Source organism: Salvelinus fontinalis, chromosome 5 (genome assembly GCF_029448725.1).
Source record: "Salvelinus fontinalis isolate EN_2023a chromosome 5, ASM2944872v1, whole genome shotgun sequence".
NCBI classification, from domain to species: domain Eukaryota; kingdom Metazoa; phylum Chordata; class Actinopteri; order Salmoniformes; family Salmonidae; genus Salvelinus; species Salvelinus fontinalis.
This window is the reverse complement of record NC_074669.1, coordinates 26304591-26316733: the sequence shown is the minus strand read 5'-3', so window position 1 is coordinate 26316733 and position 12143 is coordinate 26304591.

Sequence of the window (12143 nt, the reverse complement as noted above, 5' to 3'; positions counted from 1 at the left end):
ATGGGGATACAGAGAAGGGGTAGAGAAAGGGCCAGAGCGAGAGACAGAGAGAGACTAAACTTAGAGAGGGCATAAGAGAGAAGGAGGGAGGGGATGGAGAATGCAGCCAGGATTTATTGTATGTAGAGTTATCGTTGCCAGGTTACTGTTGTCAAGGAGACCTATAATCTTTGTGCCATATGCATTTGTGTTCAACATTTTCCCATACAAAATTGGGGTACACTTGAAGGGGAGTGAATGAGATTTCCGAATGTGTTTACGTTTATTGTTGAGAAGAGGACTTTGTCAGATAACAGTATCCCACAACATCACTCTACCACCCTTTACTCCACTCTCCTTTCATTCCCACTCACACCCACACTATTGAAGAGCAAGCATTGAAACAGAGTATATCATCATGGGTCATCATATCATTTTCATGGACCTCATCAAAGAGAAGTGGAGAACACTGCTGTAATCAGGGAGAAACAGAATTGGAAAAAATCCCCACCTTTAAATGGTGGCATGAAATAATATTTTCACTGTGACTCATTCCCCTGGATCCAAACCCCTGCCTGGGAGCAGAGGGGGTGGAAAATGGATACTGGCAATAGTGGAAAAAGTACCCAATTGTCATGCTTTAGTAAAAGTAAAGATACCTTAATAGAAAATGACTCCAGTAAAAGTTGAAGTCACCCAGTAAAATACTTCTTGAGAAAAAAGTCTAAAATTATTTGGTTTTAAATATACTTAAGTATCAAATGTAAAAGTACAATTCTTTTTTTAAAATGTTGTTTATTAAGGATAGCCAGGGGCAAACTCCGACACTCAGACATAATCTACAAATGAAGGATTTGTGTTTAGTGAATCTGCCAGATCAGAGGCAGTAGGAATGACCAAAGATGTTTTCTTGTTAAGTGCATGAATGGGATAATTTTCCTGTCCCGCTAAGCATTCAAAATGTAATGATTACTTTTGGGTGTCAGGAAAAAATGTATAGAGTAAAAACTACATACTTTTCTTTAGGAATGTAGTGAAGTAAAAGTAAAAGTTGTAAAAAAAAAAATATGAATAGTAAGGTAAAGTACAGATACCCCAAAAAATTACTTAAGTTGTATTTTTACTTTAGTACTTTACATCACTGGATACTGGATACCTGGAACATAGGCAGATAACACACTGAACCAGCAAGCTCTTAATCAAGGCCCTGAATTCATACTGTCCAGTCTCAATTCACCCTGTAGGTTATTGCAGGACCATAGGCCTTAAAAGCAAAACACTGGTTTTCCTATGTCTGTGCATCGATGTGAGATTTTGAGAAATAGCCTATCCTGTGAACGTGTCTGAAAGCTGCTACATGTCATAGAAAGGGAGAGGCTTCTGAAGAATGGCCAGATACCAGTGCTGTAACCTTCTTGTGGTTAGTGAGGTCCAGCCTACACTCTGGTGTAAGACACAATGGTGGGTGAGACCCATTAGTAATAAAAGAGCACATATGATAAACTGTGAGATTGAATATGTAATGTGGAAGCAGCAGCATGCATATGCAATACATTACATTGCCAAAGTCTATCATAGGAAGGTGGCTTGTACAAGTATTTTCTTAATTTAATATGAGAAACAATATCGAAAAAGACAGTTTGTCATCTAATCATTGTACATGCTGCAAGCCACCGCTGAGTCACCAAGCAAGAAATTCAGTCACTTGACAAAGTCACTGCCCAACTGCCAACTAATCTGAAAATAACTGTCTAGTTGTCATAAACATTGCAGTCAACTCAGATAAATGCCAAATTTCAATCACATCTAATAATATAAAGTGATTTCCACTTACAAATGTGTTTTTATCATAAACGGACCACTCCACGGTAACACCTGAAGTCAGTTAAATATTTAAGTGATAACGCCCTCGAAGCCGGTGTTTGGAATGGATTTGGTCTGTATCAAAATTTGAAATTGTGTTTTTTACATTGGATAAAAGCAGAGACACAGATTTACAAAATGCTATATCATATACTGCATTTGAGGAACAATGGAGAAGTATTTCTGCTTTGAAAGTTGATAAACTTGTAACCTCACTTTTGAGAAAATGGCCTTTGAATGTTTTGGTACCTACTAGAGTCCTCTTCTTTGTCTACACCCATTCAGCATCATTCACACTCTCTTAAGCTTTAGCCGCCACCCAAACTCTGACCATTTTACTTACCCTAGCAGAGCTGGTTAGGCTGTTTTCATGTTATCCAGAGCTTTGGTGACTGTAACTGTGCTGCTGGCTGTAACTATAAATATCTAGGTGTCTGGCAAGACTGTAAACTCTGCTTCCAGACTCACATTAAGCATCTCCAATCCAAAGTTAAATCTAGAATCAGCTTCCTATTTCGCAACAAAGCCTCCTTCACTCATGCATCATGAGGCAGGGCAATTATGTGGATATATTTTTATACTTACCTACAGTTGTTTAAGTGTCAGTTCACAGATCACAAGAATCAAATAACTCACATTTCTTTAGTGTACTTGTGAAGGAAATTGTATTTTGTGCATCTTATATTTGGTGTCATAAAACAATCCTTGGTTCCTGCCTGTGTCTGGTCAAGATAGGAGGGGCGGAGTGCATCATGGCCCCTTCCGGAGGACGATCTGGCAGAACGCCCAAAATATGTTCTTTAACACTTCTTACAGATACGTGGGACGGTAGCGTCCCATCTGGCCAACATCCGGTGAAATGGCAGAGCGCCAAATCCAAATAAAATTACTATAAATATTAAACTTTCATGAAATCACAAGTGCAATACATTAAAACTAAGCTTAACTTGTTGTTAATCCTGCCGCCGTGTCAGATTTCAAAGAGGCTTTACGGCGAAAGCAAACCATGCGATTATCTGAGGACAGCGTCCCGCACACAAATGCATAACAAATCAACCAGGGAGTTGCGACACGAAAGTCAGAAATAGCGATATAATATATGCCTTACCTTTGAAGATCTTCTTCTGTTGGCACTCCAAAAGGTCCCAGTTACAATACAAATGGTCCTTTTGTTCGATAAAGTCCTTCTTTATATACATAAAAACTCAGTTTAGCTCGCGCGCTTCAGTCACTAATCCACTCGGTTTCCTCCTTCAAAATGCATACAAAATGAATCCCAAACGTTACTTATCCAAACAAGTCAATCAACGTTTATAATCAAACCTTATGTACCCTAATACGCAAATAGACGATAACATTTAAGACGGAGAATCGTTATTGTCTTTACCGGAGAAAAATACCAAAGAACACGCTCTCATTCACGCGCTTGGAAACACTATAGCCAAAATGGGAGCCACCTAGAAAAACTATCATTTCTGGCTCATTTTTCCAAAAACCAGCCTGGAACTCTTTCTAAAGACTGTTGACATCTAGTGGAAGCCCTAGGAACTGCAATCTGGGAGGACTTCGCCTCATAATAAACATGACTGTCATTGGAAACAGTGGTAGGATGAATTTTTTGGGGGGGGTGGTTTGTCCTCGGGGTTTCGCCTGCCATTTCAGTTCTGTTTTACTCACAGACATTATTTTAACAGTTTTAGAAACTTGAGAGTGTTTTCTATCCAAATCTATCAATTATATGCATATCCTAGCTTCTGGGCCTGAGTAGCAGGCAGTTTACTTTGGGCATGCTTTTCATCCGGACGTCAAAATACCACCCCCTATCCCAAAGAAGTTAAGTTAAGATCTGAGACGAAGCCAGTCCCATGTAGGAACCAATCCAATGAATCATGTTTATGTAGGTTTAGGTAGCCGTATATAAGGCTCTATGTAAGTAACGCTGTTTTAGAGCTCACTTCAGACCACTACTTTATGCATCTAAGTTTGACTGTGCACTCTCCAGCTTGCTGACAATAAAGAGTGATGAATTTAATATTGACTTTGAGTGTCCCTGTGTAAGAATTTCCACAACAATTTGGCATCATGAACTTGATCAGTGATTCCACATTTGGAGCATCCCGGTGAAGGTCTGCGAGCGGGACACCGGTGCTACATTCCCTAGTGCAGGTATTCCCAAACTAGGGTACGCGCAATGCCATCGGGGGTACGCCAAATAAAAATGTTTTTTATTTTTATTTTTTTAAATGTCTTCACATTTTCAAACAGTACATTTATATTTTCAGTTTTTTTTCTCACCTGAGTAGCCTCATTTCACTGCCAAAAATAATATTAAACCATCTAGTGTTCAGCGAAATAACAACACAATGTCAAAAATACAGGTAGCCTAGTCAAATAATTAACATTCAATCACATTAACCGTTACTCTCTCGCAGGAATTCCACTAATGGTTTGTATGTAGCCAAATGTAGCTGCTGCTCATTCCGTTTGCTCAAAAATGGTTAAAAAAGTAAGGCCCACGTCCATAGAGACACATACCAGCTCTACTGGTAGTACTGCTACTTTCAGCAGTACTACACCTGCACCTGTCGATGACACAAGTTGTTCTGCTTCCACGAGCCCATCCAATGCTAAGATCAGTAATTCTACATTTGTTGTTAGCCCAGCTAGCATGGAATATGACATTTGTGAATCTGATGCAGCCGAAGAGCTACTGCCTCCTTACCCGGGAAAGCATCGAATAACAGACAGGGACGTTGGACCTAAGTCCTCCACAATAGTAGGGTGCTGCCTGTCCTAGCCACTTGTTAGCTCACCATATAAGACGCTTCTATCCCCTTCTTATTACTGGTATATGTTGCTTTGATACATGTCTTACTTCTCGAAAGTCGTCTTAATTCTCGCTCAATAAACTCCTGTGGCTTATTTTTCAAATTGGCATGTTTTGTTTCAACAATTACTGCTTCGCATACAAGCCAGTGAATTCTATGCATTACAGCTGGATGAGTCAACAGACGTGGCGGGCCTGGCACAGCTCCTGGTATATGTCTGTTACGTTTATGGTTTGTCAATTAAGGAAGACATCCTCTTCTGCAAACCACTGGAAACCAGGGCAACAGGAGAGGATATTTTTTAAGTACTGGACAGCTTTGTGACATCAAATGGACTTTGGTGGTCAAGATGTGTTGGTATCTGTACTGATGGAGCAAAAGCCATGACAGGGAGACATAGTGGAGTGGTAACGCGTGGGCAAGCAGTTGCTCCCGACACCACTTGGGTACACTGCAGCATCCACCGAGAGGCTCTTGCTGCCAAAGGAATGCCTGATAGCTTGAAATACATTTTGGACACTACAGTGAAAAAGGTTAACTTTGTTAAAGCAAGGCCACTGAACTCTTGTGTATTTTCTGCACTATGCAATGACATGGGCAGTGACCATGTAATGCTTTTACAACATACGCTGGTTATCAAGGGGCAGAGTATTGACGTGTTTATTTTAAATTGATGAGCTTAAAGTTTCCTTTACTGACCATAGTTTTCACTTGTCTGACCGCTTGCATGATGACGAGTTTCTCACACGACTGGCCTATCTGGGTGATGTTTTCTCTCACCTGAATGATCTGAATCTAGGATTATAGGGATTCTGCAACTATATTCAATGTGTGGGGCAAAATTGAGACTATGATTAAGAAGTTGGAGCTCTTCTCTGTCTGTATTAACAAGGACAACACACAGGTCTTTCCATCATTGTATGATTTTTTGAGTGCAAATGAACTCAAGCTTATGGACAATGTCAAATGTGACATAGCGAAGCACCTGAGTGAGTTGGGTGCGCAATTACGCAGGTACTTTCCCGAAACGGATGACACAAACAACTGGATTTGTTATCCCATTCATGCCCTGCCTCCAGTCCACTTACCGATATCTGAACAAGAGAGCCTCATTGAAATTGAAACAAGCAGTTCTGTGGAAATGTAATTTAATCAGAAGCCACTGCCAGATTTCTGGATTGGGCTGCGCTCAGAGTATCCTGCCTTGGCAAATCGTATTAAGATGCCCTTTGCAACCATGTACCTATGTGAGAGTGGTTTCTCGGCCCTCACTTGCATGAAAACTAAATACAGGCACAGACTGTGTGTGGAAAATGATTTAAGACTGAGACTCTCTCCAATACAACCCAACAGTTCAAATTTATTTCAATAAATCAAATTGATTTATAAAGCCCTTCGTACATCCGCTGATGTCACAAAGTGCTGTACAGAAACCCAGCCTAAATCCACAAACAAGCAATGCAGGTGTCGAAGCACGGTGGCTAGGAAAAACTCCCTAGAAAGGGCAGAACCTAAGAAGAAACCTAGAGAGGAACCAGGCTATGAGGGGTGGCCAGTCCTTTTCTGGCTGTGCCGGGTGGAGATTATAACAGAACATGGCCAAGATGTTCAGGACACCGGATAAAACAGGAGAAATATTCCAGACATAACAGACGAATCCTAGCCCCCCGACACATAAACCACTGCAGCATAAATACTGGAGGCTGAGACAGGAGGGGTCTGACGATACCCCCGGGCAGGGCCAAACAGACAGGATATGTGCATCCTTTCAAGCACACCGTTCTCATTAACCTGTGGTGAGTTATTCACAATTTTCGATGAAATAAAGTTTTACATGTAAGATGGCTAAATAAAGTGCAAAATGAATGATTATTATATTATTATTTGTGTCCTGGTCCTATAATAGCTCTTTGTCACTTCCCATGAGCCGGGTTGTGACAAACTCACACTCATTCTTATGTTTAATAAATGTATCGTATAGTGTTTGTGTGTGACAGGCTTACAATGATGGCAAAAAAAAACATTTGAGAGTGCACTGACCCTGGTGCTAGAGGGGGTACGCAGCTGGAGGTTGAATGTTTGAAGGTGTACGGGACTATAAAAAGTTTGGGAACCATTGCCCTAGTGGGAAGGCATAAAGGACATTTCCTGTCTGACCAAACACGACGTGGACCCGCCCAGACCAGACTTTACCTGAAGATACCTGATCTGCGAAACTCTGAGGGACATGTCTTCTGAATTTCAGTAAGTCCATTTAAATGAATCTGTAAAAATAATGTAAGCAAGTAACGGACAAAAAGGCACCCATAGTCTTATAGAGAGAAGGCTATTCACTCGTTTTATGAGAAGACTAGAGCGAGGACCTAACAGTACCATGAAAAGCCCCGCTGACAGCTGTCTGTAGGCATTTATAAGAAATGTCTACGTGGTGTGGCAGACCAGGGGGTTTGGTCAAGACGTTTACAGAGATCAGACACGGACAGAGTTGGATTAGCTCGGTTTCAACTGTGTTTATTTGAATAACAAACAAAAGAAAAATAATTATCCGTCATACCATCTTCCGGGCTCCGGGGTCTTGCTGTATCCTCCCTGTGACTGAGCACGACTATACAGGAGTAACCTCTCTTCCCCCAGTCCCCTCCCCCATGTGCTGCCCTTCTGGCAGCTTTATGGGACTCGTCCAATTGGTGAGCAATCAGCCACTTGATTACTCATCTAGCACAATCAGTCCCAATTATTCCAGGCAGGAGAGCCCGTAGAGACCTGGCATGTCCAGCAGAGGGAGCAGCAGAGGGAGGCCTTGCTCTGTCCAGCAGAGGGAGGCCTTGAAATGTAGACTCAGTCTGTCACCAGGCCTCGACGAGTCTCCCCCTGGTGGCTGACCTGCTGTACGCCACAGTGGACTGCAGCCACTACAAACAACACAAGGTATTTTTGAATATGGGTTGTTATTTATATGTATAGCAGTGTACATATGGTGCATAGCAAGTAAAGAGAATTGTTGAAGATGCACATGGGGAAATTAGGGAGATTACCTAGTGTGTTTGAGAATAATACTAAGTGAATGTGGATGTGAACGTTGTGTGATTGTGAGATATTACATATTAAGCTGATTGAAATTTGGATAATAAAAGGATTGAAATGATTACTATTAAGATTGGAATTTGGATAATAAGAGTGACATTTGGATAAGATTGATTGGAATTTGAATATTAAACTGATTGAAATTTGATAACAAGATAATAAGAAATTGAGCAATAAATATGTTTTTCGATCTGCAACATTATCTAGGGTTTTGTCCACCAACGCCCTTTGGGTCTCCAGGTAGAGGATAACATGTCTCAGAGGATAACATGTCTTGATTAGAAACGAGATAACATCTCATTAGTAACGAGGATAACATGTATCTGAGGGTAACATGACTTCAGATGACATGAGGAAAACATGACTCATCAGTGGAGTTTGATGGTATAATGTTATTACGTAATTGGAGATATGAAAGGAGAAAGTACTATTCCCAAATGTGCTGTTAAATAGAACAACTAGTGTAAATATCTAAACCCCTGTATGAACAGAACACTAGTCTAACAGAGGAATTGATGAATGAAAGAACAAATAGTGTATAAGAGGAATTTGACAAAGCAAGGTATGAGATTATTGTGTGCTTGACTAATTTACTGAACGGGAGATTAGCTCCAGCGTGAAAGCTGTGGTTGTGAATGTAAGTGTTAATTTGAGAAACATTTTTAGAAGTTTTTTTAACACTTTAAATATGGGTAATGGAAATAGGAAGAGCAGGATGGACAATCCGAGCTGGGAACCAAGGGGGTTTTGTAAAAAGCTGGCTAATACATTTGGTAGGTGGGTACTGAACCAAATAGAAGATTGGACAAAATGGACAGATGGAGATTTCCCAACTGACGGGACACTGAGCACTGATAAACTGGAGTCTGTGAGAAGTCAACTTGAGAGAAAAGAAAGACGATTGAAAATTAAACTAAGGACCGAAAGACACTGAAGAAGGCACAGCTGATGTACTACTCTGGAAGAGGAAGAGAACATCAATGAAATGGCGGTAACTGTGGAAACCGAAGAGGCAGAGGAAGAGGTAGAGGCCGAGAGGTCCCTGTTGGAGCTGACATAGGGAGAGACTGGAGCTGCTACAACTGTGGGAAGTTAGGGCATTTCTCAACAAACTGTCCTGAAGGAGAAAAACAAAACGATTGGCCTACCCCACCTGTTGGCGTACAGGTTGACAACCCATTTGGAAGAGGAGGAGGTCGAGGGGGCTACCAAACTTAGGATGAGGTGGAAACAGATGAAGAAACTAATGAAGAAAACAATGACAAAGAACCAGAAGAAACCTGTTAAATGTTAAAATTGACCACCTTGTCAACCCATTTAAGTGAACAACCATAAAATTATATTTTTGGTGGACACTGGGGCCGCGGTCTCAGTGTTGAAAATGTCTACCCTCTGGTTCCTCCATCAAAGAAAACAATGCGCACAGTTGGAGCTTCTGGAATTCCCTCTGAAGAATGTTTGACCTTTCCCCTAGATGTGGAGTGGGGTGAGGGGAAATGGAGATGCCAAATCCTATATTCATCTGCCTGCCCGGTAAATTTTATGTGTAAAATTAATTTAAATCTGTTGCATGTACTGAAGAAGGATTGTCATTGGGATTGAGAGAAAATTGAATATTCCCGTACCTAATGAACTGTTACTATGCTTGGCACTTGAATTATCAACATGTTGAGGGACAGCTGAGAGAGCAATCCCCCTCTTCCCGATTGCATGCTAACTGGGAAGTGTCTGAAAACCTACATTGTACTGATGCCGTTCCCTCAATCGAAAGAGACCCTGAATACCAACAGAGATGGTTGAACAATAAAAAAGAAAGTTGAGAAATCCATGAATGGGATATACAGAGGAGTAGACTTCGCAGCAGCTGGAGTGGTATTGACGGAGTCTGTATGAAGTCCCTGGCTCTGTTCCCCATTGTAGCTTATCAAAAGCTCCTGGAAAGCAATGGAAAGATGTGGGTGTTTGGATGAAGACAGTGATGGAATCAACTGATTGGGTGGCTTGGGAAGGAGAAGGAAAGTGGTCAGCATCAACAGCAACTTTCTATTCCCCATTCTGGGCTATTGCAATGACATGACCAAGAAAAGAACCAACTCCCATTGAAACCATGCCTGTGGTATTACAAGATAATTCACACATTGATTGGCTAAAAGACATACCTGAAGAACTGTGGGCTAAATTAAAGACTGACATTGGACACATTAAAGGAGCTGCGCCAGTTGTGGTCCTTCCAAAAAGCACCCACAGACCTTACAAACTCCGTACCCTCTGAGCAAATAAGCTGAAAAGGGTGTTATTCCCATTCATAGTGCATTGGTTGAAAGAGGTGCTTTGATTCCCTGTCCGAAATTCACCCTGTAACACACCAATTTGACCTATTAGGAAACCATCTGGTGATTATTGTGTTGTGCAAGACCTTAGATTAATAAACGATGCTGTACATCCTAGAGCACCCCTGGTGCCTAACACTGTAACTATTTTATCCCAGGTGCCTCCAGGTAGTTATTGTTTTTGGTGATTGTTTTGGCAAATGCTTTTTTCAGTATCCCTGTGGCTGAAGAGTCAATGGAGTGGTTCTCGTTTACATTTCTTGGTAAAAAATTGACTTAGACGTTGATGCCCCAGGGTTATGTTGAATCACTGGCCATCTTTGTTGCCCCTAGTGGAAGCATTTTGGTTCATTATATCAATGATTTGTTGGTTTGCTCACAATCAGAGGAGAGTTCCCACGAGGACACTCGAGCATTGTTGATTTTCTTAGCAGAAAATGGTCATAAAGTTTCTCCAAATAAAATGCAGTTATGCCGGAGCTCTGACATTACTTCTGAGGGTTGGGCCCTCTCCAAAGATAGATTACAGACAATTAAAGTTTTGCATAAACCTGTTACTAAGCAGCACATGATGTCTTTGTTGGGTGTGGCTGGTTACTGTCGTCTGTGGTTGAAAGACTATGCAAAGATAGTTTTTTATTTAACTAGGCAAGTCAGTTAAGAACACATTTTTATTTACAAAGACAGCCTAGGAACAGTGGGTTAACTGCCTTGTTCAGGGGTAGAATGACAGATTTTTAACTTGTCAGCTTGGGGATTCAATCTAGCAACCTTTTGGTTATTGGCCCAATGCTCTAACCACTAGGCTACCTGCTGCCACCATTGCAGGACTGTATTTATTGGAGAAAGATGGAGGTGAGTGAAGTTGTGGTCTGGACGGATGAGGCTGAGATGGCATTGTTAAAATGTAAACAAACTCTGATGTCTGCCCCTTGCCTTGACCTGCCAGACCACATGAAATATTTTCATTTATTTGTTTCTGAGATGAGTGGGTTTATGTCAGCAGTTTTGACACAGTATCATGGTGTGGGATATAGACATGTTGGTTATTAATCTAAACGTTTGGATAGTGTGATCAGGGGAATGGTTTCCTGTTTGAGATTGGTAGCGGCTGCTACTGAGGCTGTTTTGGCATGTTCTGATATTGTGGCTGTGTCTCCCCTAACCAACCATGTGCCTCATGCTGAGCAAGTAATTATTACACTGGCAAGAATGGCTCCTTTGACGCCTGCGAGACTGCTAGACTATCAATACATTCTGTTGACCATGTCCCATGTTACTCCGAAACAATGTACAATTCTTAACCCTGCAAATCCTCTCCCCACAACAGAGGCCGTTGAAGACCATGATTCTTAGCTATTGAAATTGACTGTAGGACTAGGTTGGACTTGAGAGACACCCCATTAGAGAAATCAGGATTTTGAGTTTTTTGTAGATGGGTCTGCTCAGCGTAATGATAAAGGAGATCCTTTAGTTGGCTATTCTGTTGTGACTAGTTCAGAGACGGTGGAGAGTGCAAGGCTATCATCGCATTTGTCAGCTCAGGCAGCAGAATTATTTGGTTTGACTAGATCTTGTATTTTGGCTAAAGATAAGCTCTGTTAACATATACAGTGGCTTGCGAAAGTATTCACCCCCCTTGGCATTTTTCCTATTTTGTTGCCTTACAACCTGGAATTAAAATAGATTTTTGGGGGGTTTGTATCATTTGATTTACACAACATGCCTACCACTTTGATGATGCAAAATATTTTTTGTGAAACAAACAAGAAATAAGACAAAAAAACTGAAAACTTAAGTCGACAAGGACATTTTGAGCACTTAATGATGGACTTCATTGAATTGACCCTTTGTGAGGGGAATAAGTATCGGTTGGTGATTATTGACATGTTTTCTTAATGGATTGAAGCTTTCCATTGCAGGAGAGCCACAGCGGCTGCTGTGGCAAAAGCACAGGTGAGAGAGATCATACCCAGGTGGGGTCTGCCATCAAAAATATCTTCTGACAATGGTTGACATTTTGTGAATGTGATCGTTCAATCCCTGTCAGAGGCTTTGC